This window comes from Nycticebus coucang, chromosome 4 (assembly GCF_027406575.1).
Source record: "Nycticebus coucang isolate mNycCou1 chromosome 4, mNycCou1.pri, whole genome shotgun sequence".
Taxonomy (NCBI): domain Eukaryota; kingdom Metazoa; phylum Chordata; class Mammalia; order Primates; family Lorisidae; genus Nycticebus; species Nycticebus coucang.
Window position 1 is genome coordinate 67602937 of NC_069783.1, and position 27259 is coordinate 67630195.

The 27259-nt window shown below is 40.9% G+C and overlaps 1 pseudogene; it reads right to left on the minus strand.

The window, feature by feature from the left end:
- Positions 1–22138: 22138 nt before the first annotated feature.
- Positions 22139–22968, minus strand: LOC128584756 (replication protein A 32 kDa subunit-like; annotated as a pseudogene).
- Between the last annotated feature and the right edge of the window lie 4291 nt (positions 22969–27259).

Below are 27259 nucleotides of genomic sequence, written 5' to 3' on the forward strand. Positions count from 1 at the left end.
TTCCTTATGATTTCTATGTGGAATGCGCAGGATCAAAAGTACAATGTGGTGGTGGCAGGTTGACGCAGTGCATTAGACCCAACTGTTTGCCTATGTTTAAATCCTGACTCCCATAAAGAAATCCTTCAGATGCTTCAGATGCTGCTAACCACAGCCCAGACCATCCAACCCCTCTGAAGGTTGCTCTGTAGTTGGTGTGCACAGTAGCATTTTAAATCAGCAAGGACAGAAATTCATTCAAATTAGCCTAAATCAGTGTGTGTGTGTGTGTGGGGGGGGGGTTATTGCAAAAACATGGGAGTATCTAAAACAATCAAAGGGCAAGAAAAACAGTTGAGTATCAAAGAGACTGGAACCAGGAGCCCGAAAGATGCCAAAATCCTCCCTGAAATCATGTATCAGCTCTCCTTTCTCCCTCTCTAACTCAACTTTCCTCTTCTTTCCACTTTACAGATCTTTTTTTCTGTAATGTTGACATGTCTTTCTGGTTCAAGTGGTTACAGCTAATGTTGAACTCTCAATTTCAATTTTCCTTGAAGCTCTTGGTTCAAGAGTCCATGACCTCCATTCATTGGTGGCCAGGAGGGTGAAGACACGTGGTGCTAGACAGCACGGGGGTCTCCACTGAAGGAGAGAGATCTCAGAGCAAATAGACTCCAAATGTTGTGTATTACAGTTTTTTAAAGTTTCTCCCATACGTCGTTTTAAAATTTCTTAAAATGCCATAAGAAGATATTTAATCCATTCCCATATCTTCGGGTGAGATATTCCTAAATAACCCTAACAAATAAAACTAAAGACATTGATTTCTACCATTTAGGAAAAAATGACAGTATTTACCAGGTCTCATTAGGAGAAAATGATTATAATTTCCTTCATCCTGATGCAATTTCATTGCTAGTCACATGAAATATACCACCAGGTTAGTAGCAGAACTCCCAAAATACGCTGAAGTCCTGAGAGGTAGAAACCTGTCAAAGACCCACCGAAGGTTACAGGCTTAGGGTACTGCGAGTAAGAAAGAAAGAAAATTGTGACTCAGAAACTACACACTATGTTAGGTACCTGGATGTTGGGAACTGGTAAATCTCAGTTGTCTAGCCATTATTTTAGGATAAAAAAAATTAAATTCACGGGGAAGATATAAAAGTCCTAGATTATATATACCTATCAAAATACATAAAAGAAACCTAGACATGGAGGCTCACATCTATAAACCCAGCACTCTGGGAGGCCGAGGTGAGTAGATCACTTGAGCTCACAAGTTTGAAACCACCCTGAGCAAGAGTGAGACCTCATCTCTACTAAAATTAAAAAAACTAATCAGGCATTATGGCAGGCACCTATAGGCCCAACCACTTGAGAGGCTGAGCCAAGAGGATAGCTTCAGCCCAAGAGACAAAGGTTGCTGTGAACTATGATGATGCCACCCTACCAGGGCAATAGAATGAGACTCTGTCTCAAAAAAGTAAATAAATAAATAAACAAAGGCTGAGTTCTTAAAAAAATACATAAATGAAAAATTGTAAGACTTGCAAGGATAATACAATAATTTCACTAACCCAACAGAAGATTTTAACACATCTCTTTCAGTAACATAGATGAAGCAGTGAAGGATATAAAAAAAAAATTAAACACAATTAACAAGCTTATTTTAATGAGCATAGAGAGAGCACTTCAAAATACATATTCCTCTTAAGCATGCATGGGACATTTATAAATACTTGTTACCTGCTGAGGCAAAAGCTAAATCTGACAAATTTCAAAGGATTGGCATTATAAAAAACACACTTTTTCTGACATCACTTTAAGAAATATACAGCAAATATTCCCCTCGGAATAAAACAAAATAACTCCACTTGTTTTGAAATTGGGTAGCATACTTCTAAATAACAGAAGAGCTAGAGAAAAATTAATTATTTTTAGTACCCACTTGGAGCTGTGCAATGAGGAATACACTACATGTAATTCTGCATAGTACGGTAAGTAGCAGCTAAGGTAATGTGTAGTGGACAAGTGATAGCCATACATCTTTATCTTACAAAAAAAGAAAGGCTGAAGATTGAGTTAGGCTCTCGATTTTTAAGATGAGGGAAAAGCATAACATATCCAAAATAAGTAGAGGAAAAGAAATGATATTAACAACATCATAAATTAATAAAATGGAAAAGAAATGCACAAAAATGAGTTTCAACAAATTCAAAATTTGGTTCTTTGGGGGAAGGTACAAAATTGCCTAACTTTAGGTAAAATTGACCAGAAGTAAAAATAGATAAATAATAAAATAAGCAATGCTAGGAATAAAAAGGGAGACTAAGCTATAAATGCCACAGATATTAAGATGCTAATAAAATGGTACTGTGACCCACTTTTCAGCAATAAATTTGAAAGCTTAGGGCAATTGAATTCCTAGAAAAATAACTTACTAAAGCTGACTCCAGAAGAAATAAAAAGGCTGAATGGTTGTAGAACCAGTAAAGCAATAGGTTTAGAAGATTAAAAATGTCACACAAAAAATTTCAGAACCTTGTAAAGCCGGGGTGTATATGAATTGATACAACTGCTTTGGGAAACGATTCTGCATTGTCTAATAGAGTTGAAGCTGTGAATATCTTATGGCACAACAGCTGCAGTTATGTTATATCCCAGAGAAACTCTAGCATGTGGGCATCCAGAAACATGTACAAAAACATTCGTAGCAACAGTGTTTGAAACAGCAAAAAAGGCTCAGCTCCTGTGGCTCAAGTGGCTAAGGCTCCAGCCACATACACCTGAGCTGGGGGGTTCAAATCCAGCCCAGGCCCGCCAAACAACAATGATGGCTGCAACCAAAAAATAGCTGGGCGTTGTGGTGGGCGCCTGTAGTCCCAGCTACTTGGGAGGCGGAGGCAGGAGACTCGCTTGAGCCCAAGAGTTGGAGGTTACTGTGAGATGTGATGCTACAGCACTCTACCCAGGGTGACAGCTTCAGGTTCTGTCTCAAAAAAAGAAACAGCAAAAAACCAGAAACAATTCAAAAGTTTTCCAATAGTATGATAGATACATAAATCGTGTCTATTAGCAAGAACACTAAATACCAAAGAAAGAAAATCAAAATAATCACGTACACACAGCAACATGGATGACTCTCTGGAAAATAATTTGAGGGCCCAAAAAGCAAATTATAGAAGAAAACATACTGTATTTATAGAAAGTCCAAAAACATATAAAACCAAATGACCCATATGTTTTAGAAACACAAACATGTGGTATAAAACTATGACTAAAAGCAAGGTAATGGTAACATTGCGTGTATAAATAAATTGAGTGTCACTATTTACTTCTGAGAGGGGAGGATTTCTGGAGGAGCACAGGGAAGACTTCCAAGGTGTCGGTGATGTTCTCGCTCTCTCAGACCAGAAGGAAGGGGGGGGTGTTCATGGGTATGTGTTAGAATATTGTTATAATATTACACTTACATGTTTATAAAATAATCATTATACGTAATACTTAATTGCAATTTTAAATAGTTAAAAGCGCAATAAGTACGATCATGTTATGAAGCAGTAAGAAAGGAAACCTGTGTGGATGGAATGAAACTGCTCTTTCATTGCAACATGAGCCAGAGGCCCCTCTCATCTCTGGCTCAACTCAATGTTGGGTGGTTCCAAACATTCAGCCTTTGACCCATATCCCCAGAAGAGTGGTGTAAGTGAAAATGAGTTCATTCAGCACCAGGATGCAAGAGGTCTGCAGAGAGAAGCCACTGTTCCTGGGTCAAGTCCCTGCCAAGCCCTGCTCTCTCGGCAGGATTCTAAATCACTGCCTGGAAGCCTGCTGTGCACAGCCTCCCATTTGGAGTTTTGTTTGGCTTTGGGGATAACCTGAGTCAGTAATGCGAGGCCGAGGCCGTGGCTCACCTTATGCATTTAGCCCATAGTGGCCAGGGAGAGAGGGACAAAGCACACTGAGCTTAGCTGGCTTGCTTGCAGGGTCATCAGAAGTTTTGCTGACTTCATGACCCCAAGAGACACCAGAGAGGAGCAGATGATATCCTATTACAGGCCTAACTCTTTAAAGGGAAATGTTAACAAAAATATTTTAGGTAAGTCCTTGCCCATTATTACAGTATCTTTCTGGTTTCTTCTCAATTGCACTTCTGGCATAACTAAGTAGTTTAAACCAAACCTCCTGCAATTGGATCATTCCGGAACATTCGACTAATGAGTTTTAATCTATAGTCAATTTTTCCAAAATTCCTTTTAAACTGATGGGTACATATAACCGTTAACTGAGTATTACATTTCCCAAATATTCACCAGTTAGAAATAACCCATTAAGAATATCAAGAAGTACAACCCACCTAAAGCATAAGAGAAAATATGCCAAACCTTACATTTAAACAATTCCTGCTCAGGGTTCAGAGGGAGGGGGGCTTGGGGATTCAGCAAACTTGGAGTTGGTTTCTGTAGACATAATAATGTCTACAAATTTTTTTTTTTTTTTAATTTGGCCGGGGCTGGGTTTGAACCCGCCACCTCCGTCATATGGGACCGGCGCCCTACCCGCTGAGCCACAGGCACTGCCCCTAATGTCTACAAATTTGATCATGTACTTCCTTTCTACAATACATACTGCCTGTTCTTTCTTCCTTTCTCTTTCTTCCTCTCACTTTCTTTTGCTCTAACTATATCAGCTAAAACATTAAGAACAATGAAAACATAAAGTTGAGAGCAGATGTCCTTAGCTGACATCTCTTTTTTTACCATTAAACAGAATTGATTCACTAATCAGTTTGTTATAGACACACCGTAATATTTATTTTGTCTCATTTACCTAATAGTTGTTAGTTTATTTTAACTTGGAATAAGAGAAAGAAATTAATAAAAGAAACTCCTAAATGTTTATACTTGGAATGAAGTATTTTAACCAAAGTAGTTCTAGAGTTTATCAATTCTGCTGTTCTGTTTTATAATTCATCGGTGTATACTTCAATGTTGTTAATTCTTACTTTCCTTGAGCGTATTTTGTTACTTTTTCCCTAGCTTATTCAGTTGCTTAGTTTATGTTTTTCATTCAACTTTTTTGTTAAGTAATAAAAATCATTTACCATCATTAATTTCTTTATTGTTGTTGTTGTCGTCGTTGAGACAGAAGCTCACTCTGTTGCCCAGGCTAGAGTGCCGGTCTCTAGGGCTCACAGCAGCCTCAAAATCCTGGTTTGAAGTGATCCTCCTGCCTCAGCCTCCTAAGTAGCTGGGACTACAAGCACCCACCACGACATCTGATGAATTTTTCTATTTTTAGTGGAGATGGGATCCTGCACTTGCTTAGGCTGGTTTTGAACTCCTGAGCTCAAGTGATCCTCTTGCCAGAGTGCTAAGATTACAAGCCCGAGCCATCATGCCTAGCAGATCATCATTAATTTCTTTTATGTATGACTTGACTTCATTCCTTAATTTTTGACATACACATATTTTCATATTCTATTTCCTTATTAACAAAAAAATATTGTAGGACAGCATTGTGAGTTTCTATGTTTTTATGTTATTTATTATTTTAATATTAATTTATTGTTTTATTTCATTGTAGTTAACAAATGCAGCCTGTAAAATTTCTGCTAACCAGAACTTCCAGAGTCTTTTTTAAGCTTAAATCAGGGCTTGAAAACATTCCAAGGATGTTGAAAAAGAATGTGTGTCAGCTCCAAGATTCAACAAAAAATGTAAAATTACAGAAAGGGAGTTTGATTCCCTTCCTTAAGCGTGGGTTGGCCTCAGTGACTTTCTTCTAACAAAAAGAATAATAAAAAGGAAAAAATAGTGACTTTACCATGGAGCAAACTGGCTGACAACACCTAAGCAAGTGATCAAAGTAAAATCACCAATTTTAAGTCAGGTTAATATCCTGTATCCTCTCGTATGGTGTGACCTTCACCTCACTCACACTCTTCTCTCAAATCCATAGCCCCAGTATACTCATGAGGAAACATTGAACAAAATACAGACTAAGGGACATTTACAAAATAACTGATGGTACTTGTCAAAGTGTCAAGGTCATTGTATTTGTTTCTCAGGACTGCCATGACAAATTACCACAAACTCAGTGGCTTCAATGAACAGAAACTCATTTTCTCACAGTTCTGGAAACAAAAAGGTTGAAGTTATGATGTCGGCAGAGCCACATTTCATCCAAAGATTGTGGGGGAAATCCTGGTTTGCTTTTTCCAGCCTCTGGTGGTGTCTGGTGTCCCCTGGCTTATGGCAGTGTGACTATTTCTGCCTCCATCTTTCCATGGCCTTCTTACCTGCATGTCTCACACTCTTCTCCACTTTCTTATAAGGACACCAGTCATTGGGTTTAGGGCCTAATCCAAACCCAGGATGATATCCTGAGACGTAACTTCATTACATCTACAAAAGCCCTATTTCCAAATAAGATCATCCAAGGTACCAATGGTTGAGGCTTGGACACATCTTTTTGGAGGACCCAATTTAACCAGCTGTGGTCATGAAAGACAAGGACACTGAGGAACTGTCATAGACTGGGGAAAAGCAAGGGGACATGGTGACTGAAAACCATGTGGAATCCTGCACTGGACCCTGGAGCAGAAAGAGAAAATTCATGGGAGAAAAAAAACTGGGCTACAAAATCCAAATAAAATCCATATCTTGGTTAATAATCGTATATCAGTGTTAGTTTCTTAGCATTGTTTAGCATGGTTTCAACATTAATTTCAAAGTTTTGATCGTTGTGCCATGGCTATGTAAGACAATCATTCACATTAGAGCAATCTGGGTGAAAGGTATATAGAAACTCTCTGTACCATCTTTACAACTCCTCTATGAATCTAAAATTATTTCAAAATTCAAAATTTTAAGTTACTGGACTGAACCATTTTTTGAAAAGGTAAAGATCTGTGAAAAGGTAGAGATTTTGTTTAAAAATCCAGATAGTAGAAAAGACAAGACTAAAATGAAGAAACACTAATATGTAAAAAATAAAGAAAAGGGCTAGAAAAAATAAAGAAAAAATCAGCATCAGTGTATGGGTATTTTAAATAAATAATCAGAGGTGGTAATATTATTGTCAAAAATGTATAATTTGTGGTAAAATCAGTAAATGAAATAATCATTTATGATGATAAAACATGCAATCCACATTTAAGATCTAATAGTAATAAATTATATATATCAAATTATAGAGATACAGAGTATATAACACACACACCCCCTAAGAAATCCTAAGAGAACTAGCAAAGCTTCAAAAGGGGGAGATTTTTCCATGTCTGTCAGTTTTTGACAGATCAAATGCATGCAAATAGAATATGAAAAACTTCAATATTTAGATGTTTGCACCAGGACAGGAGGTGCAATCACCTTGAAAGGTGGCTCCTGTAAGCATCTGTTGTCAGTAGCTTAAGTATCCTGAGCTTTGTTGTGCTGATGACATGACTTTCCTGGACTGGCAAACAGTTCCCCATAGTGCTCTAAACAAAGGAAAGACTGTCTTCCCTCTTTTTACACATATCCCTGAAAAATGTTGTGCCTTTAGTAATTTACAAATATACAAATAAACTTCTTGTGTTTAAAGTAAATTAGTATCAAGTCTCAGAATATTATGAGACACAGGAAAAGTTTTCATGACACACAGCTGTAAACACAACTGAACAAAGTTAGCAGAGCTAGATCCCACCAAACAACTTTAATAGGTAGCGTACTCCCCCCAGGCCTCAATTTTGACAACTAAAATTCCCCTACAATTTCCTGGAATTTTTTACTTTGTTTGAGATGTGTTATATGTAAAGAGAAGGAGGGCACTCCAGAACAGGCCCCTTAGCGAAGTTGGCATGTCCCAACTGGGCACAAGGTTTTTACTTTGCGTAGTACTCCCTAAAGGTCCTTTCTCAGCATGCTTTACTTGGTTGTAACAAGCGTCAAAGCCCATCACACCCTGTGCACCTATCATTATTAAAAATCCTGACACTGCAAGCAGAGCAGGGCCTTGCCCTGCAGCAATGCCCTCAACTCCATCATCTTCTTTCTGAACATGGCAGTATTTGTGTTGGGACAGAGATCTGGCCAGAATCTGTCTCATGAATATTCCCACTGTGCCAAATGTTTCCTTTGTCAGGTCCTTCCTGGGACTGCTGAAGTTACCTCCGGTAAAACGGCCCCTTCCTGGCCCACAATGGCAATTCTCATAACAACCTTGATGTTGAAATGTCCTACAAGTCACCACAGTGAAACAGAAGCTGGGGCTGTAACTGAAGCTTCATTCAGCCACCCAGCACAGACCACAGTCATTTGTAGATTAGAGATTTGACTGCATCTGAACGCTTCCTCTCCCACCTTCACTTCCAGCTCCCTGGGGGATTTGCTCTATGTCCCACTAATGTCCTGATCAGGCAAAGTTTTCCTTCCCTTGCTTGAATCATGAGCTGGCTGGTGCTTTTCTAAGAGTAGTCCTTCATCACATGTTATGTAACAAAAACATCTTTGTTTCTGGCCTTTCAATAGCATCCTTCCATCGATTCTACTGCTGAGACACATTTTTACTCTATTTTTGCACTACATGTTCAATTCAAATGGAATATGGAAGAGGGGAGTTTATATATAGGCTTACAATGCAGCTGTGGACCAGGGTCTGGAGAGGGAGCTGAGCTCATGCTAGATTCCCCCCATCTCGGGCCTTGTCAAGGGGTTTTGAGGTCCTGTTAGTGGCCAGTGGGACCAGCACCTCTGGCAAGGCTGTGGTGACCCTGGAGGTGAGGAACGGGAGGGGAAATTGTTGGGCTGTTGATATCTCTGTCTGTAGGTCTTGGCCTGGCTTCAGTGGACAGTGGTCATGTTAGCCCTGATTCCAACAGAGGCAGACCCTATGTGTATTTTTCAAATGATAAAAGCAAAAAATTAAAAATCATCTTTCTAGTTTTGGAGATATGTGGATATTATAATTTATATTCCAGAAATACATGTATTTCCTCCCCTACTACCTGTTAGATGAAGATGCGTATTTCTCCATCAAGGCTCTTATCCACCCCTGACAGGGTGAGGCGGGGCAAAGAGATCCATCCAGAATCACCCTACTAGTAAGGACTGGAGGACAGCACTGGGCTTCAGGTTTGGCTCTCTCTGAGCCCACTGTTTTTCTCTCACACATTTATTCAAATAATACCATTCACTAAGGCTTACGGAAGAAAGCTTTAATTTGTATTGATATCAAAAGCTAAGTCTTAGATGAATGCTAAATCCTCTGTTCTCATTGTGAAGAGTATCAAACACCAGCCATTAAGGAACTCACACACACAAGCAGAGTTAATTTCGGTAAGAACAACGCCCTCCCAGGCCTTTTGAGTTCTTTGGCTAATCACGCAAGGCAGTCAGATCAACAATGCCGTCTTTCAAGCTTGAGAAATGTCGATGGGCCCTCCCTCCTCAGTTCTTCAGATCTTCAGTGGAAATGGCTCAGGAAATAGTGAAACTCAGTACAGTAACCTCCCTCCAGTCCACACACAGCACAAGATCAAAATTCTCGGCAATCTGTAAGAACTTCCAAGGGAAAAATTACAGAGAAAGGGCCTTCCCCCTTAGGTCCCTAAAAACCAGTCCACTCCAGCCCGATCCCATGCCATCCATTAGGGAAGGGTAGGAGCTTGGCCACATCCACCTTACCCATCTCTTATGTGCAGCAGACAGTGTAGGGTGGTAGATTAGGCAGAGCCGGTCCCTAGCTAAGTTAATTAGTGGCGCAGAGCCTTAGCAGGGAAAATTGAGCTAATAATGCCCTCCTGTATGAGTTAACTATTACAAACAACCACAGAATTCCGGTAGTATTCAATAAGCATTTCATATCAGTCTATGGTCAGCTAGCTGGGAACTGGCTGACAGAGGCTGGACTCTCTGCTTCAAGCTGTGAGTTCAGTTGGTTGCAGTCTGCTCCCTGTGTCTCATTCTGGGGTCCAAGTAGGGCAGGCAGCATCTGCTGGGGAAAGCCCCTCTCATGGTGAGCACAGAAGTGACAGAGAACATGGTCAACCCCATAAATCTCTCTTTGCATCACATTTGCTATTATCCCATGGGCCATAAGTCAGATGTTCAAGTCAAAGGTTACGGTGCAGGGACGTATCCCCTTGTGTACTTCTCATGGGAGAGGCACTAGACAGGTACACGGAACAGAGTGTGGACCTGGGCAGCAGTGAAGAACTAGAGCCGGAAGTGCTACACCACTCCATGTGGTTGAAAAGATTAAACAGAATAATGTGTGATATACAGTAAGCATTTAATAGCCATCTGCTTCATCCCATCACATACATTCCAGGCCCATTGCTGTCCTGCTCTGGCTGAAGACTTTTCAGGCTCTGGTCGACAGTCAAATATGGCCTCTACCAATTCCTTCCCACTACTGACATGATTTTCTTCACTCTACTGGCATGCTTTTTCTTGAATCGAAAAGTAGAGTCTCATTCTCTCCCTTCGAATCTAATCTGACTTCCCTCGACCAATAGAGAGAAGCGGAAGCGATGATCTAAGTTTTCCAAAGGTAACACATGAGAAGACTCACTGCCTCCGCCTGAGCCCCTGAAAGTGCTTGCTCTAGAAATACTCCCTTTGGGAGCCCAGTCACCAAACTGTAAAGATCTCAAGCCAAATGAGGGGCCCAGACACGAACATGTTAAAATTTTCAACCGTAGCTGAGCTCCCAGCATCAAATGCCAGCCACTTGGATATCCAGCCCAGCTGATTTGTAGCCCAGCTGATATCTTGCTACAACAACATGGTAGAGCTCAAATGAGAACTGCCCAGACGAGCCCCAGGAAGCCTATGAAACAATGGGAAATAATAATAAATCATTGTTTTAAATTATTCATTATGTTTTGGGGTGGTTTATTTTGCAGCAGTAGGTGACCAGAAGGCTGGCCAATGCCAATATCTCTATAGACCACAGAAGCCATCTGGGACCCTGCTGGACAGAAACTCTTCTCATCCTCAAACTCTCCAGAGCTCTCCCTTGGCATTGGCCCCGTGGCCCCCTTCCAGGGCTGCCAGTGCACTTTGACAAGGCTTTCAGGATTATTTCAGCTCCCTATCCAGCACTTTTCACCTAAAGAAGTGTAGGGCGTCCATGGTGTGAGAGGAAAACAGGATTAGTTTGGCCGCAACTCAGAATAAATGAACATATACAGAATCAAGTCTTCCCAGGGGCTAAAAAGGAATGGCTGTTTGGAGTTGGGATGCATGTACATTTCCCTGACTCTACTCCTTCAGAGAAATTGAGAATGACTCAGACTCAAGATGAATTGAATTGCTAGACTTTTGACTAGTAGATGATCTTTGTCTTTGACCCCAGATATTCTTGAAACCATATTCAAAAGGCATCTGAGAATCTGATTCCCCAGAACTCTGCACTTGATCTCTTAAGGGTTAGGGCAGGCCAGTGCAGCTGGAAAGCTCCTGTAAACTGCCCACCAGGCTCTGGTGGGTCTGGCAGCTCCCCCGGGATCTCCACCCATCAGAGTGTGCGGATGTCCACGGGAGCCCACCATCCTTCTCGGAAATGAAATGCAATTGTAACATTTTAGTCATGTGATCGGCCCCTGTCTTCTTGTTTGTACATCTGCTCTGCAGAGTAACTTTACAGTATATAAAGTCCCAGCCCCGTGTTTGAATTCAAGGATCTTTGGCTCTTAGGCAAGTCAAAGGAAGAAGGCTCAACATTCACTTAGTGAAACATGATAATTATATAATCATTTAGAGTATTCAAAGCCTTTAGATAAGCTGCAAATTGATGATACAAAAATCAACGTCCTGGCAGTAGAGCAAGGAAATGAAGCTAAGCACTATGTTATGAATGAAATACAGAAAATTTATTTCCCAGGCATCTTAGTAGCAAAAGAAAATTGCAAAAAAATAAATAATAAATAAAAAGGATGTCACATTGAAAAGTAATTCCTCACCTTCCCTCTTACAGACTTGTTGATACGCTTTCCTCTCCATCAAAGGTGGCATGGAGGAAGCAGCATCCCAGCTCGAGCCCTCCCAGGCACACAGATTTTAAACAAAAGTACAGTATTTGACTTCTCTGAGTCATGACTTTTTAATCTTAAAATGTGGATCATAATACCAAAATCACAGTTGTTGTGCTAAATGAAACATGCCCTTGTGTCCCTGGCAGAATTCCTGTACAGTCATTCATGTCTTTGGTCAGGGCTAACCTCTCTCTCTGTGCTCTGAATTCCGCTCTGCGTGTGAGGTGTGGGTGTCTGTCTGTCTCCCCCACACCCACATCTCTCTCTGCCTGTCAGCCTCTACATTTCCTTGGTTTCTCTTCCAGTCATGGATACCCACTTAACCATCTCCCAACTTAAAAAAAAAAAATCACACAAACAAGCAAACACAAAAACCTCCTTAAACCTGTGTCCCACCTCCAGGTCCATCGCCGCCATTGTCCACCTGGCAGTCTCACAGTTGCCTTTCACTGTCACTGTTTCCACTGCTGCCCCTACAACTTACTTGTTTTATTTCTAATACTATTTGACTTGTCAGATTTCCTTTTGAACTCTTATCTATGAACATTTTTTCCTAGTTGCCATCATCAGCTACCCATATCCTACCCATATTCCTCAGGTAATACTCCTCATGAACACTTGCTCATGGTTTACAGTCTCCACGTGCTTTATGTGTGACAGATACATGATATACCATTTTGTTACTGATCCAGAACCTTTTAAATCATTCTCCTAATTTTGGGCACTATTTTACATTTCAATAATGATTATTGGAGGGGGTTGTGTGCTCTGTATGTAAAATAAAGCATAGAGTAATTTATAAACAATGAAAGCAATATGTCATATATAAATATGATATTTAATGCTGCCTTCAATGTTTGTAAGTTAATTTGTGCTGTTTATTTTTCAATTTTTTTCATTTTTCAAAATTATTTTATAAACCTCTCCATATATGGATGTCTACTGATATCTTGTTCACATGACTGTCATTTTTAAAGATGACCTGACATTCCATTATAATAATAGCTAAATAGGATGAAACAGCTTAGCAAGATTTCTTAGCAGAATCTTTGGAAAAAATCTGAAGCCTCTCATTTAAAAATTTGTTGTAAATTGTTACTTCAAATAATAAACTGTCCCACAGTTTAAAGATCAAATTATCTAAAGATATTATAACAAAATGCTCCTATTTCCTGTCCCACCATTCTCCCTGTGCCATCCCCTTCCAAATATTTTAACTAATTCTTCTGTCATTCACACACATCTATGTTTCTAACTGTGTGCATATACTGATGTATTCTGATTTATCAATCTCAGACATTGCCCATTGATTTTCTACTTTAGAGGTGAGATTTAGTTCTTGAATGTCAATCACATTAAAGTAGTTATTAATTTCTCTTTTTTCTCTTGGAAGTGTGTTTTCAGGAGTCTTCACTCTTCTTCTGTCTGGACTGGCTGTTCCCTAAGCCATCTGCACAGCTGTCATTTTGGGATGGCCCCTTGCTGTCACCCCAACAATTCAATTCCCTTCACCTTTCTCCCGAGTTGGTATATTAGTCAGTCTCTCTGTCTCTCTGTCTCTCTCTCTTAGTATCTTTAGGGTTTTCTTTTTGGAATGACAAATTCCCAATAGAAAACATTTAAATCTCCTGTTTAGAAGGTAAAGGTCTGGCTGCCAGCACTCTGGAAGCCCCGTGGGGGAATAGGGCTGACGGGCAGAGGAGTCAGCATTTAGTATTCCTCCAGTCCCATAACTTCCCTATTGTCAGGAGGATACAGATGGCCTTAGCTATGCCTGGCATCCCTCAGTCCAGAAAACCTCTGTTTTATTATTATTATTAGAGTATAATATTCTAATCTTCTACTGAGGTTGAGGAAGAATGACCAGCCAGAGCATTTCTGGGACTCTATTTTTTTAACTGCTTTCAAATCACCTTCCATACTTTAGCTCCAAGCTCCCCACACCCATACCAGGGGGTTGGCAGTGCAGACTGGAAGCTTTCCAGCTTTTAGATTTGTATTGGCATCCTTCCCTCTTCCTCCTTGTCCCATCCTTGTGGGCTTATTGCTGTTGTTTACTACCCATGCTTTGGTTTCAGGAACATGCTGAGAGAGAGCAAACTTGGATGAGTGCGTTCCGACACAATCTTTACCTGGATGCCCCATACACTTTTCTGTTCATTGCGATATAAATTCTTTCCCACGTATCCACTAGGCCCCTTTCATGAAGATCACCAAAGACCTCCCAGATGCTAAACCTAAGGAACCCTTTTCAGTTATTATCTTCTCAACCTCTCTACCCAAATCGGTACTCATGACCATTCTCTCCTAAACGTACCTTGTCTCATGTCTTGTTTCCCCTTTCTCTGTCACACTCTGTACAGATGTTGGTGCTCCCCTGGGCTCCATCCTTGGCCCTAATGTCTCATTATTCTCTCCACTTGGCCCATGGTGGTATTTAGGTACAACCATGGCTTCAGCTCACTCATGTGTGACTTCCAAAGCTCTTCAACCCACCATTGTTCCTAACTGTAAAATTCCCATCAGTGTCTTCTGGATTATAGTTTCCTAAGAAAGCAGCTGTATTAAGAGCAAAGGATAATATATTGGAAATTTTAAAGGAAAGCTATAAAGAGACATCTCAGAGAGGAAGACTGCAATTCATGTATCCAAACTCTGGCAGCCACGGAGACTGTAAAATTGTAGTTAATTTTAATTGTATGTTAGGATAATATAATTTGTGGAGACCTATCAAAATGTGAGTAAATTCCAAAAATATCTACTACATATGTGTAAGTATTACTGTTTACTGGATATGGGTGTGTTTTTTCCCTTTTACTTCTCTTTCCCACAGTTCCTGAATTAACTTTATGATTAAAGACTGTGTTTTACCCTGACTCCATTGCTTATGGAGTTTTAACTAACTTCTCTCATACTTCCATTTTATAATTTTCTGTCCAGATAGCAAATTAAAAAGCCTTATCTATCTGCTGAGGTTTTCTTCCACTGCCTCTGAGAAAATCTGATTCCTGGAGAACATTATTCTGGGCATGGCTTTTATTTCTTCCTTGTCATCTCTACGGATTTCTGATCATTTCATTTTTGTTTTCTATTTCAACCCAAAATAATAATTCCCCTATGCTGTAGACCCCACTAATTTCTTTGGGTTAAATTCATCATTTAAGTACCTAAATTTATGACTATGGTTAAGGCTGCAAAGCAGATCATTCCTCCAACCCTGGATGAGAAATATGATAAGAAAGAAAAATAAAACCTGGGGCATCAACACCACCCTGCCTTGAGGGCATCCTATTTTGAGAGGAGTCTGTTCCAGCTTCAGGAATCAATCCCCATCTCAGGGCACATACGGAATGACATATAATTTGCTCCCTGTTACTTTGGCCACAGTAAGGGCAAATGCTTTGATATATGCAGTTCCAGGGTGAGCCAACCTCTTAGTCACCCATCTTGGACATTTCAGCCTGAAAACCTGTACCAGAAAGCTAACTCCGTTCTGACGGCTCCCAAACTTCTCCAAGGAGGGGTGCTCATCCGTGACATAACTTATCACTGGCTACAGTTCTGCCTTCCAGCACTTCTGTGCCCTGATAAGCCATGATGGATTGTGAATAGAGACATGCATTTTGGGATCCTTTTCACTCAGACTAGAGAAGCTTAATTAGCCTAAATCTCGAATTCATTGTCATGGGCTCCTTCTTGATCATTTCTGAATGTTCTTAGTGACAGATTATCTCATTACTGGTAGGAAGAGATATTTGTCATGCTTTAATTCATTCATTTTCTGGCACAAGTAATCCCAATGAGCTATAGTCCAACACTGCATAACTGAGGATTATATTATGTCATAACTAATTCCCCTGGGGATTGGCACACTGGAGTGGAAGAGACATGTTGAGTTTCCTCTAAAAGACAGGCTAACCACATTGTTATACCTATACCTCTCCATGCGTTTCTGTCTCCCAACTAAATTCAGTTAAGTGCCAGGTTATATTCATTTTGTATCATCGGTGTAAATACCAAGCCTGCCATGTAGTGTACATCCAAAAACTATTTCTGAATGAATGAATGAATAATGATGAGGAATATAATTGTTCTTTTCTATGGATCCCCAGATCTCAGAAACCAATATCAGAAAGAAGCATCACTGGTTATTATAATGTCCTCAGACATATCATTAGAGTTTAGTTAGCTAGCATTCTTGGCTAGCCCAAACACCATTGCTGCCAATAGATTATTAATATCCCCAAAGTGTGTTTTCTATTTGTTTTCTGCATGCATCCTAGGAAACCACCAAATCCCAGTAGTTCCTGGATGAGCTGAAATATTTATCTTTGTATTTCCCAAAGTTGATCATGTGAATGTCCATGGCAGAGAAACAGCTTTGGTTCACTGGTGAGCCACTCTGAAAGTAGTTCCTGTAAATATGTTTTTCTCCTTTCTACAAGAAATTCACATGCAATTTTCAAGAGTCCCCCAATAACAATAAAAGCCAATATCGAATGTGTGTTTCCTGAGGGCCACACACGGCATATGCTAGCTCACTGAAAATGCACAACAACCCATGCGATAAGTATTATTATAATACAACATCACCCCCACTTTACAGATAGGAAATTGTAGTATGGACAGGTCAAGTAACTCGCATGCTCACTCACACTCCGCCAGTTAGTACTGGCAGAGCTATGCTTTGCCCCAAATAGCCTGATGTGAGATTATGCTATTAATCAGTGTGTTATCTTGCCTAGGGCTCCAACGGTGTGTGGGAATCATCATTAATTCTACCTATTTCAATAGATTTCATCTGAGAGGAAGAGGGCATGAGGCAAGGAAGGAAACAAAATTGGCCACTGTATTTAACTATGTGTGTTCCTTAACCCCACACCCATTGATAGTCTACAGATATGTGTACCTTGAAAAAGCCCACTGGTTATTCCAGAATGAGCACAGCTCCTCACTCCAACCTTCACAGTGACCCCTTTCCCACATCCTCAGACATGCACACATACTCACACACTTTGAGAGCCACTAGTCCCTCTGGGTTGGGACTTGGATGGTGGCAAATGGCAGATGGATCAATGGGGTTATAGACTTGACAGATCTGGATAGATTTTTCCTGGTATCTTCAGTTGTAAATTGGGCTGATGTCTCCAAATAAGGCCCTAGTCTTAAATAAGCTTATTTTTGCCAGAGTTGATCTAGAACTAGGCAGAACTGTGCTGAGCTGGTCTTTCTGTGTAGCTTTGCACTGACTTTGATTTGCCTAATATGGGCTTCCATTGGGTATCTGTAATCTCTGGGCTTTTCAGGCCTCTGGACTGCACTGGTCCATTTCCACTTTGTCTTTACTTATGAGTTGGACTAGCCTGGTCTCTTCTGTAGGTGAAATTAACTTTTTGTTCAGCTGGGCTTTGGGTTCTTTGGAGGATCTGAGATGGACTTTATAGAAATTATGGATTATTTTCTTAACTGGGTTCTTTGTGAAAAATGTGCTCTTCAGAAGACTTAGGCTACGACTTAGGATGCACTGAGATGGTGTGTGGCCTTAGCTGAGCGGAGTTATGGGCCAGACTAAACAGTATCAGTCCCTGGGCTGATACTTACTGATTTAAAAAATGAGCTCATTTTTTGCAGGGCTCTGGATTGGTTAGAGTTGTGTTTGGCCTGGCTTGAATGGAATGGCTGTTAACAGAGTTTGGGGATGGGTTTTGGATTTCCCTAAACTGAATTGAGGGATGTACTGGACTGAATTTACTTTTAAGATAGATTTGGCTAGGCTTTGGCTAGAGCATGCATGGAATGTTAGTTTAACAAGGCTCTGACCATCTCTGGGCTAAAGTTGCAGATGGCCTATAGGACACTGTTAGGGCATCTGGCTCCAGCCTATGGCTCTGCCTCTGAGCTTAACTTTATCACTAGTAACTTTGTATTTCCTGTCACCAAAAGCCAATACTCAGCCAATTCAGATTCTTTAGAAACTTTGTTGTTCCAGATGATAAACAGCTTTTGAGAATATTCAAATTTTTCTGCAGATGATAGACTCAAGTACCAACAGAACCTCCAAGAACCTAGCAAAAATTGGACTTACTTGATTGACACAAAATTTAATGGAGAGTAACGAATTTTTCCATATTGTGGAAAATATTTCTTTTCTAAGGAAAAAATCCCCCAAATTTTCTTGGGCAATCTAGGTTATCTGCAGCCTTTTCCAGAACCTTTGTCAAGAACTCAGACAAAGGCCACTTAAGTGCCCAATGAGATTTTTGGAAGGTTATTAGTACAGTAAACTTTGTGTTTAACAGCTTGACAAAAGGGGCTCGATCACATGTGTTGGAGGATGGAAACAAGCAAGGGAGAGTGAGTCACCAAAAGACTGATAGATAGGCAGGTATTATCTCAGAGAAGGAAGGCTGGATGTGGTGGCTCATAGCTGTAATCCTAGTGCTTTGGGAGGCCAAGGCAAGAGGATTGCTTGAGATTTGGAGTTCAAGACCAGCCTGGTAACAGAGCAAAACTTCATTTCTATAAGAAATTAAAAATAAAAATAAATAAATAAAAAGAAGGAAGCCTAACATACTAATCCCAAGGACAAATGAAACCTTGGGATAATAAGTCTAGTCAGTCAAATTCTCCAGTTTTTTGGAAGGAAAGGAACTTGAAGTTCTTGGTATCCTTTATATCTTGGATTCTGCCTTCTGGAAAATAAAACATTTGGACATTCACAAGTTATTCCTTTATCCCCTTATCTTCTGGAAAGAGGTTTCCCCTTCCTAGTAACCTGGGTCAGTTTACCATCCCCTTACACTACTCCATAGGAAAGTTCCTTGGTGACACAGTGGCCCTCACATCAAATCAGTGGGGTTTTCTCAGAGCTTGTCCCCCTGACTTCTACAGCATATGGCACTACTGACTACTTCTTTCCCCAAGAAACTCTTCCTTGCCTTGGCTTCCAGGTTACTATTTAGATGCTTCCACGTGCCTGGTCCATTTTCTCCTGTACTTCTCCAACCCCAGAAATATCTATCCTGTCCATCACCATGTATATTGTTCTTCCCTTGACTTGAGTTTGAGAGGCAAAAGAGTTCCTATCTATCCATATCTTTGGACCTTGAGAAGGCTGATCAATCTCTTCCAGAACACTCTCAGACCAACCAGAAGACTTAGAATTACCTCAAAGGGTGGTAAGACTTGGGTAGGGGTATCTTGATACATTGACATATGTTGTGAAACTAATCTGAAAAATGATAGCAGGAACCCGTTTAGACTCTCCCTAAGTCCTCCTCTAGCCTCTGCTGACAGACCCCCATCTCCCACTTCTCTATATGTATTAATTATGAGGTTAATACTTCCCAACAACCAAAGGCAAAAGTTATTGCCAGTTTAGAGCCCTTAACAATGTCTCCTCTCCCCACAGAGCTAACGTGCTAGGATCACACAAGGGGCTTCATTCACCATTGTTATAGATTGTGGATGTCTTTGTTCATGTTCAGCCTTTCCTAAGAATAACCATATCTCCATAGCTCAACATCAAATTCACTTATTGGGAATGTCTGGAGGATACCACCCTACAGTGAGTAAGGCTGACAAAAAACCCTCTAGGTCCAAAGGGAAACCTAGACTGGATTTCCTTGGCCTAGAGTGAGAGAATGGTAGAGCCATTTTAACATCTAGAGATGGTCAACTTGTATTATAGATCTCTTTCTAGAATCTTGGAAGAGAGGCAGAGGCAGCTGGAACACTCATGCTCAAATATCTGAATCCCTCAGTGCTCTCAAAAGTACGATCTTCCTCCCAAGGGAATCTCTTCTATCCTCTCCCCTTCTCCTTAACTTTATTTCATATGGAATATCCTCCCACTCTGGGCGCTGTGCCCTTGCCTGCCTTGGTTAACGATGTCTCTAACTTTGAAGAGACAGAACACCTCCTGCTTCCATCCCAGCTGACTTCCTAAACTCTTCAGCCTGTTTTGTTTATCTTTTCAAAGAAACCAACTTTTTGTTTCACTGATCTTTTGTATATTGGGAGGTTTCAGTCTCATTTATTTCTGCTCTAATCTTTATTATTTCTTTTCTTCTATTACTTTTGAGGTTGGTTTGTTCTCATTTTTCTAATTTTTTGAGATAAAAAGGTTGCTACTTTTTTGACGTAGACATTTATTGCTATAAACTTTCCTCTAATTAGTGCTTTTTGCTGTATCCTATAGGATTTGGTATGTTGTGTTTTCATTTCTACTTGCTTTGAGAGATTTTTAATTTCTTTCTTAATCTCTTTATTGACCTACTGGTCATTCAGGAACATACTATTTAATTTCCATGTGATTATATATGTTCAAATGTTCCTCTCGTTATTGATTTCTAGTTTTATTCCATTGTGGTCAGAGAGTACTTGGTATAATTTCATTTTTTTTTAATTTTTTGAGACTTTTTTTTTTTTTTGTAGAGACAGAGTCTCACTTTATCGCCCTTGGTAGAGTGCCGTGGCGTCACACAGCTCACAGCAACCTCCAACTCCTAGGCTTAGGCGATTCTCTTGCCTCAGCCTCCCAAGTAGCTGGGATTACAGGCGCCCGCCACAACACCCGGCTATTTTTTTTTTGTTGTTGTTGCAGTTTGGCCGGGGCCGGGTTCGAACCCACCACCCTCGGCATGTGGGGCCGGCGCCCTACCCGCTGAGCCACAGGCGCCGCCCTTTGAGACTTTTTTTTGTGACCTAACATATGGTCCTCCTTGAGAATAATCTATGAACTGAAGAGAAGAATATGAATTCTGATCTTTGAACATGAACATGATCTTTTAGGTCCATTTGGTCTATGGTGAAGATTAAGTCCAATGATTCTTTATTGATTTTCTGTCTGGATGATCTGTCCAATGTGGAGAATGAGTGTCGAGGTCTCCATGATTATTGTATTGGGGTGTCTCTCTCTCTTTAGGTCTGATAACATTTGCTTTATGTATCTTGGTACTCTAGTGTTGCATGCATATCCTTAGAATTGTTATATTCTCTTGGTTATTTGATCCCTTTATCATTACATAATGACCTTTTTTGTCTCTCTGTACAATTTTTGTCTTTACCTCTATTTTATCGGATAAAAATATAGCTACTCCCTGCTTTTTTTTTTTGTTTCCATTTTCATGGACTATCTTCTTCCATCCCTTTATGTTCCATCTATGTGTATCTTTATAAAAGAAGTGCATTTCCTGCAGAGAACACAGTTAGCTCTGTTTTTTTGTTTTTTGTTTTTTGTTTTTTTTAAATCTAAGGAGTTACTACTTCCATCTTGTTATTTGATTTCTGGTTGTTTCATCGTCCTTCCTTCCTTTGTTAAAAGTAATTTTCTCAAATAGCATGTTTTAATTTTTTAGTTCCCATTTTTCATATATCTGTTATAGGTTTTTTGATTTGAGGTTACCATGAAGCTTGTAAAAAAACATTTTATTACCAATTATTTTAAACATATGAAAACTATGCTTAAAAACAGAAATCTAACAGATTTTTTTTTTTAGAACAGAACTCTTTTATTAAACATATGAATGCACTTACTTTGTACAAAATGCAGTGATACTTCTTCCTCTCCTCTGCCCGTGGGGGGCACCACCCTTGAACTTTATGTTCATATAAACATGCTATCATGACAAATAGCAATCATGACAAGCAGGTGAAGGAAAGTGCAATTCTGGAAGTAACACCACATAACCAAAGTGGGAAAGAAGAACAAGAAGAGGCCAGCGCACTTCTGAGCTAGTGCCCTGCCCACTGACCCTCATCTCATTCTTCTGCTTTCAGCGGGAAACATTTTAGGAACGGAAACACTCGAGCATTATTTGAGTACTCTTTTGGTAGCATCCTTCTTCATTCCATCTGTCTTGATGCTATAACTAGCTTATTTGTAACTTCTTCAAGAAATTTCACTTTGGGTTATAGCCCTGTAAATTACCCATAATACTTGGAGGTAAAAACAAACAAACAAACAAACAAACAACAACAACAACAAGAAAAGACAGAAGAGCAGTAAGTTTCAAAAGGGTGTCAGCTGAGACCTTTACAGATGAAACCTACTTCCTAGAAGTCACCTGGCCAAACATATGCACAGCTGTAGCCAAAGACTATGAAAATAGGTCCCCAATTTAGATCTGGTTATTCTGCATCTGTGGATTTAAAGTGTTCATTATCCACAGTAGAATAGATGTGCTCCTCATTGCTCAGAAAATTCACAGCTTGCTTAACTGAGGCTATAGTCATATGTTTAAGCTGGTTCTCGAGATCATGAAAGTTCAATCCCTTGGTCTTGGACAAGCCTTAATCAAATTCAGCAGCTGGTTTTGAGCCATAATGAGGCCATTTGCTGACAAGAAGCTAGTCCCACCAAAACTCCCTGCTTCACTCATTTTGGATTGCTGATGGGTGGTCTCCCCACTGGGGGCTAGCTGTTAGTTTTGGTCAGCGTCTTGTGTGTATTGACTACTTCCAGAATATGTGTGGTAAATTCATTCATATCCTCCAGGAGCATGACCTTAAAGGCCACCAGGCCCTTTTTGTTCTGAAAAGGTCTCAGGTGGCCTGCCACTTTCACATACGTTTCTGGAGGAACCACAGTGTTTTGACCACTGGTGTTATCTGTGTCAACCCACCAGCAAACATCCATGGGTGCAGCTGTCATGTCATCTATTTTGAAAACAAGGTTGGTTGGAGCCTTCTTTGCATGTCTAATTATCCCCCACAATAATGACCTGTGAAATCTCAACATTCCCAGTTTTGAACGCTTCATCAAAAGGGATAGCAGAAAGCAACTGAGATGTAATACAGGACACAAGATGCTGGGCTCAGGCTCTGGATTTCTTTTCAGACTGAGTAGAGGTCAGAGATCCAAAGCTTCCCAGGGACTGTGTGCAGCCACCGGCTCCCCTGTAGGCTGAGCTGCCTTAGTTATCAAATCCACCACTATTCCACATCTTGGTCAAGACTGCCTTGAGAAAGAGGCCCCAAAGGTGCTGGCCTGGTGGGTCCATAGAAAACCTGAGAATCTGGCTGCTGCATGGCGTTCTAGCTACTTTCTCTGGTGCCACAAACTCTTATTAAATTTCTCTGATAGGCTTCTGAATTCCTTCTCTGTGTTGTCTTGAAGCTCATTGAGCTTCTGCAGAACAGCTATTTTGTATTATTTGTCTAAATGATCACCTATTTCCATCATTCCAAGATTGGTCACTGGTACTTTATTTAGGTTGTTTGGTGGGGTTTTGACTTCCTGGATGTTTTTGATGGTTTTAGATGTTGGTTGATGTCTGAGCATTGAAGAGTTAGCATTTATTTTCTCACAATCTGGGACTATTTGAGCCCATCCTTCTTTTTTTTTTTTTTTATTAAATCATAGCTGTGTACATTAATGCGATTGAACCCATCCTTCTTGAGAAGGGTTTGAAAATAACTCAAATGGGATTAGTGATATGGTCTAAGTCTCTGGTCCCTGCAGCTGTATCAGCACTAGCAGTGCCCCACGCCCAGTAATGTGACTCTTGCAAACTCCTGGTGGTACCACCTTGGTGAGTTTGGTTAAGATACAAAAGAATTTCCTGGATTACCAGGCAAAGTCTCTTATTCTCTTCCTTCTCTCTCTATTCTGGGCTGTTGGAGTCGGGGGAAGAGTGACATGGGCACGGACTGATGGCTGTCAGCACCAGGTCACATGTGAAGCCAGCCTACTCTTACCCAAAGCCCATGGTGAGTGTTTCCTTGTTACTTCTGATGTTTATCCAAAGCCCAAGGGCTCTTTAGTCAGCAGGTAGTGAATCATGTCAGGACTGGGTCCTTCTCTTCAAGGCAGGATATTTCCTTCTGGCCCAGGATGAGTCCAGAAATGCTGCCCAGGACTCTTGGACTCAGAGGCCTCAAAAGTCTGGTTGGTACTTTATTTTACTGTGGCTGAGCTGGACAAGACAAAGTCCTCTGAGCTCTTTCCTTTTCTTTCTCCAAGTGAAGAAGACTCTCCCTGAGCCATGCTCCCGATAGTTAGAGAAGAAGTGATATAAGCACTGGCTTGGCTGTAGCTGCTGGTGTTCCACTGGGTCATGTGAAAGGATGGCCTTTCTAAAGTTACAGAAAAATATTAGTAAAGGAAAAGTTACCCAACTCATAGCTCTTGGGTAAGGGCTAAAATCAATCCCATTAACCCTCCCTCGCCTGTTGACAGGCACCCTGCAGGGCTTGTTTTCACATCTGAAAAGAGCTAAACAAAGAGAAGGGAAATGTAAATTTTGAGACCTGCCAACTAAAAATTGCCTTTTAGAATCTGCTTTTTACAGCCTTGGAGAGCTTCTGAATGGACAGTAGGGGGAGGGTGTGCGAGCTGTATCCTGCTCAAAAAACCGTATCTCTAGGGCAGAATTCCTGACGAGGTCACAATTACTTACTAGTGATCAACCTGTCTGCCACTTCTGTCATCAGCCTGCTGTAAGCAGAGAGAAAAAGGGATGCAAGAGTTTACAGTACTCTGTTAATTTGGCTTCAGCCACAAACCTTCTTCAGCCCCTTTATAGCCCCTAAATAAAAAGCCCAAGTACCTAATTCTCTCAGCCAACTCTGTCTTCATCTCTTTCATTTCGGTGTTGGCCCTTTTCTGTTTGGAAAGATAAATGTTTTCATCTTCCTATCCTAATCTTTGGAGAAATCTTTCTCAAAACCTGCATCCACTAGCTCACACCCTAAAATCATGTGCCCCATGTCCTCTGACTCTGAGCCACACAGCCACAGCAATTGCTCTAGGACTGCAGTCCTGTGGCACAACTGCCTTGCACATTTAGTCCAGGCCCTAGGCTGCTCTTTTCCTTCAGGAACTCAGGCTTTGGGGCAGAGGATTTCCTGCTGACTGAGCTGTTCAAAATGCTCCCTCTGTGGGCACTGGCAGAATTCTGTGCTGTGCTCCCCTGTGCCATGTGGCCCTGAGTTTCAATTTGAAACCTCATAAGCACTTCATGCTCCCTGCCCTGGGCACACAGATTCCCTCTCCACTCTGTGTGCTGGTGTGGCAGTGCCAGGGGACAGGACGGGGTGGCATAGGCAGTACAACACTATCTTTTCTGATCTCTTCAGTGCCTCTTTCCTTGATATAATGTTAAACACACACACACACACACACACACACACACACAAAAACAAGGTAGTGTGATCGCTTCCCTGATTTTTAGTTCTTTCTGAAGGTGCTGGCTTGCTTGGATAGTTTTGAATGAGGTGTTCAGGAGGAGGGACCATCACTGGAGGTATCTTTTCAGCCATCTTGCTCCATCCCTTTCCTGTGGGCTTTTCTTTCTCTTCCCAAAGGAATTTGGCACTAAATTCTTTTGCCTGTAAAGCTATCAAGACATATCACTCAGACTCTAACCTCAGAGTGCCCTGTGGGCATGAGGATGAAAGAAGGCATCTTAAAGCCTCTCTGATTCCTCCTGCCCCTCAATCCCTTTTCCATATTCAACCCCTTTCCTACTCCTCGCTAATCCTGAGAATGTTCTCCGTACCACCTTGTCCTATTTCCCATTCCTTCCTTCCCTCACCTCCCTGGTTTTCCTGCCTTCCTTTATCCATCTAATTTCTTTAGGTTTTCTTCTTTCTTGTCACAGAGCTGTGATGGGGCCAGAATGAGTTTTCAGTTTTGAAGAGGAGCAAGAAGGATGAAAGAGGAAGATCTGGACAAGTTGAAGTGTCTTAGGATTAAAATCTTAATTGATCCCCTCAATGGTACATTTTCCTGAGAGTAGTAATTCCCAAATTGTGAGTATAATAGGTGTTATCTGAAAAGAACAGTTTCAAAACAGTTAAACAATTTTTTTTCCTACAGAAATTCTTAAGGCGTGGGCGGCACCTGTGGCTCAATGGAGTAGGGTGCCAGCCCTATATGCTGGATGTGGTGGGTTTAAACCCAGCCCCAGCCAAAAACTGCAAAATAAAAAAAAAAGAAAAAGAAAAAAGAAATTCTTAAGGCTTTATTATGATAATTGGCATTTATTACTTTTCTATTATTGTATAATAAATTGTCCCCAAATATGAGCTTAAAAGACTAATAAACTTTATCTCATGATTTCTGTGGGTCAGGAATCAGAGAATGGCTTAGCAGGGTGGTCTGTTAGAAGGTGGTAGTCACGATGGCAGCCAAGGTTGCAGTCATGTGAAGGTTTCACAGGAGCTGGAGGATCTACCTCCAAAATGGGTCACTCACATGGTGGACATACGTTGATGCCAGCAGAGCATCTCAGTTTCTTGACATGCAGACTCTTATGGACTGCTTGAGTGTTCTTACGACATGGCATTGGGTTCCTGCAGAGTGAGTGATCCAGTATTGCTTATGGTCTAGACTCAGAAGTCATACAACGTGTTATTAATTACCTACAGGTCAGTCTTATTCAATATAGGAGAGGTGTAAAAATCAGGAGGAGAGGGACATGGGAAGGGGACTTCATTTTGGAGGCAGGCACCAGCAATGCATTATGAATCTTGGAGACTGATTCGACAGATGGAGCATTCTTAGACACTAGGATTCTATGGTACACATGTTGGGCGACAAGCACCATGGATTCTCACATTGAGGTGGGAAGGTCTCAGAGGCTCACAAGAGGAGAGCAAGGTGTGTGTCTGGAGGAAGAACCTGGAAAAATGGAGTTAAGCATACATTGAGGATTCATACAGTAAGAAGACATGGCTATCTAGAGCTGTGGTCCCACCTGGGACTGGGCTTCAGAAGCCACTCTAAAGAAGATTCTCCCATTTAGAAAGGCTAGCACATGACTTCCTGCAGTCCCAAACTGTCTGGACCATCTATACTTTTTGCTAGCTATTCACTTTCTCTGTTTCAAATCTAAGACAGAAAGAAAAGGTCAAAGTTCATAGGCTGAAAAGAAAAATTGTTATCACAGAACCTCCAAAATAAGGAGATGGCGAAAATCTAGAAGGCTGAGCTGTTCCGTGGTCAGAGCAGCCTAGAGTACCATCCTCCTTGGGATTGCTTGTTCTGCTTCCAGACTGGACTCCCAAGTCTCTTATATGATCTGCCCTAAGACTATGTAAGGTCACCCGGATGATTCAGATCACAAAGGCCCCGTTTTTCCCTATTCAATTTGCACAATGTCTTGTTTGCAAAGGTCTCAGTCTGGGGTCAAACAGTGCTTGGGGGAAGTAAGCTTTCATCAAACGTTTACAGGAACCATATCAACAGATGGAGGATAGGCAAGGAGGAGAAAGGATAAAAACGCTAAGGGAGAAGAGGTTATGGGA